Here is a 3,800-nt window from a genome sequence, read left to right on the forward strand (position 1 = left end):
CATCTACTACACAATCAGCTCCACCCTTATGTCCCACCTGGAGCCGCAGAAATGGATCTAGAAGGGTACGAGGAAGAAGAAGAAGTGGAGCCTGAAGAAGAAGTAGAACCTAAGGAAGGAGATGATTCTACGTCTGACCTCGATAGTGATCATGATGAGGATTAGGTCGCTTAGCACTTAGTAGGACTCGTGTATCACCTTTATTCATGTAATGGACCGTAGTTCCAAGTTGGCATTAGTAACCAGACTATCATGTAATGTTAATCGCACGTTTGGTTGAACGTCAATGCAATTCCAGTACTTTGTCGGTAATCACGCTTTAAAATTGCATGCGTTATGAGCACGATAAGTGGTCAAATTGGCGATGTCATGTTGCGAGAATGAGTTATTATGCCTCTGTTTTTATTGTGATTTTGAGAAAAATTTCTCCAGTAACTTCAGTTTGGCATGAGTACCTAATTCATCTGCAATCTCTGGGCATCAACCAATAATCGCTTATTGTTGCAACTTCGCAGATGACGCGCACCCGTGCTGGAGCTGGTGGCAGCCAGGATGGCAACCAGGATGACTTGCCACCCCCACTGCCACCGTCTGCTCAGGAATTCTTTACCCAGTTCCTAGGAAGCTAAAGGACAATGGAGGAAGCTTTGCGCCTCATCGCGCAAAACACTGCTCGTGGCCACCCACAGCAACCAGGGGCCGAACCAAATCAGCACAGTTCATTCAAGGAGTTTCTAGACACGAAGCCTCCGATCTTCAAGGTGGCTGAGGAACCACTGCAGGCCGATGAGTGGCTAAATACCATCGAGCAGAAATTTCGTCTGCTAAGGGTCACCAAACACCTGAAAGCAGAATATGCTTCTCATCAATTACAAGGACCAGCAGGGATCTGGTGGACGCACTTCCGGTCGTCTCTGCCTGCTGATGCGAGAGTGACCTGGGATCAATTCAAGCTGGCTTTTAGGGGACACCATATTCCCCCAGGCCTGATGCGCATGAAAGCAGCCAAATTTATGAGGCTCACCCAGGGAACAAAGTCACTCACAGAATATATGCACGCATTCAACAACTTGTCAAGATATGCTCTAAGTTTCGTGGATACTAAAGAGAAAAAGATTGAGAGTTTCAAGCGAGGTCTGGGTACCAAATTAATGAAGACTATGGCAAATTCTAGATGTGCCACATATAATGAGTTTATTAGTGTTGCCTTGACCCAAGAAAACCACAACAACATGCATGCAGTGGCTAAAGGTCGCAAGAGGGCATATGAGACCGGTGCATCCGGATCTTTCTAGTCAAAAGCGCCTATCGCAGCTAGGCCACAATTCCATCCACCTGCATCCAAGTTCAGGCTTCCACCACCGAAAGCTCAGAATAACAGGCCACAGAAACCGTTTCGTAAGGCGTTCACTATTGCCTCACTAAAAGGAAATGGCAATCAGGACAGCTCCACCGGATTCAGAAGTAATCAACCTTGTTTCAACTGCAACCAACTGGGTCATTGGTCCAAGGAGTGCCCCCACCCCAAGAGGAATAGCAACTCAAATCAGAACAATCAGAGGCAGGTGAATGCCAGGGCTCGTCAGGGACAAGTGCATTATACCGCTGTGGAGGAAGTACCTGCCGGGGAAGTTGTCACGGCTGGTATGTTTCTCGTCAACAAGCATCCCACAGTTGTTTTATTTGACTCGGGAGCTTCTCATTCATTTATGAGTCAAGCATTTGCATCTAGACATGATCAAGAAATTATAGAAGTAAGTAAAGGGGGTTTTAACATAAGTTCAGCAGGGGGTACTGTTACTACCAAAAAGATAGTCAAAAATGTACTCATCTTGATACAAGGGAGAGAGTACACAACAGATTTGATAATATTGCCGGGGTTGTCGATAAGTGTAATCTTAGGCATGAATTGGATGAAGGATCATGGTGTTCTTATTGACACTAGCACCCATACTATTATGTTGAGAGAACCCCCAGGAGGGAATGCTTTTCTAGTTCCACTCTCCCGCGATTTCAAACCCCAACATTTAGCCTGTGCTATCCAAACCACCACCATATGTGATATTCCAGTGGTTTGCGAGTTTCCAGATGTATTTCCAGAGGAATTACCAGGTCTACCACCGGATAGGGACGTGGAATTTAAGATTGAATTAGTACCAGGTACCACACCCATATCCAGAAGGCCCTATAGAATGCCACTCAATGAGTTAGCAGAACTTAAAGTTCAATTGCAAGATCTATTGGACAAAGGTCTTATTCAACCTAGCTCATCTCCGTGGGGATGCCCAGCATTGTTTGTAAAAAAGAAGGATAAGTCACTGAGAATGTGTGTAGATTACAGACCACTCAATGCTATGACCATCAAGAACAAATATCCATTGCCCCGCATTGACATTTTGTTCGATCAACTAGCGAAGGCAAAGGTATTCTCCAAAATTGACTTGAGATCAGGGTACCATCAAATAAAGATCAGACCGGAGGATATACCTAAAACCGCTTTTTCTACTAGGTACGGCTTATACGAGTATTTGGTTATGTCTTTCGGACTAACAAATGCCCTAGCCTATTTCATGTACCTAATGAACTCGGTATTCATGCCCGAACTGGATAAGTTTGTGGTCATGTTTATCGATGACATATTGATTTATTCCGAAAATGAGTCAGATCATGAAGAACATCTGAGGATTGTCCTATCCAGATTGAGGGAGCATAAGCTATATGCCAAGTTTAGCAAATGTGAATTTTGGATGAGCAAAGTACCTTTCTTAGGTCACATTTTATTGAGAGATGGAATCTCAGTAGACCCATCAAAAGTACAAGAGGTCATGGAGTGGAAAGCCCCAACTTCGGTTCATGAAGTTCAGAGTTTTCTAGGGTTAGCAGGATACTATCGTCGGTTTATTCCAGATTTCTCAAAAATAGCTAAGCCTATGACCAGACTACTTCAGAAAGATGAGAAATACAAATGGACACCAGAATGTGAAACCTCTTTTCACTCCCTCAGAACTTTGTTGACTACAGCACCTGTGCTAGCACAACCAGACATTGAAAAGCCTTTTGATGTATTTTGTGATGCATCAGGAATAGGTTTGGGATGTGTGCTTATGCAAGAAGGGAGAGTAATTGCATATGCCTCTCGGCAATTGAGGAAACATGAAGTCAACTATCCTACACATGATTTGGAACTGGCAGCCGTTGTCCATGCATTAAAGATATGGAGACATTACTTGTTGGGCAATGTATGTCATATCTATACTGACCACAAAAGCCTCAAGTATATCTTTACCCAGCCAGAACTGAACATGAGACAACGTAGATGGTTGGAATTGATTAAGGATTACAATTTGGAAGTGCATTACCATCCGGGTAAAGCAAATGTAGTAGCTGATGCACTTAGTCGGAAGTCCCATTGCAACACTATGGAAGCACTATTGGAAGATGGATTCAACTTGCTATATCCTGCCGTACTCCACAATATCACAATCAGTTGTTCGCTTGAGGGCAAAATCATAGAGCTACGGCAGACAGATGTAGGAATAAGTCACATCAAGAGAAAAATGCAAGAGCAAGAAACCAAATATTTTAGATTGGATGAAAGAGGTGTATTATGGTTTGAGGACCGACTAGTGGTGCCAAAAGACCATGAGCTAAGGAATCAAATTTTAGAAGAAGCTCACTCGTCCAAATTGTCTATCCACCCGGGTAGTAGTAAAATGTATCAAGATCTAAGAACCCGTTTTTGGTGGACTAAGATGAAGAAAGAGATCGCAGCCTATGTTGCTAGGTGTGATAACTGTAGT

Source organism: Miscanthus floridulus, chromosome 1 (assembly GCF_019320115.1).
Source record: "Miscanthus floridulus cultivar M001 chromosome 1, ASM1932011v1, whole genome shotgun sequence".
NCBI lineage: Eukaryota > Viridiplantae > Streptophyta > Magnoliopsida > Poales > Poaceae > Miscanthus > Miscanthus floridulus.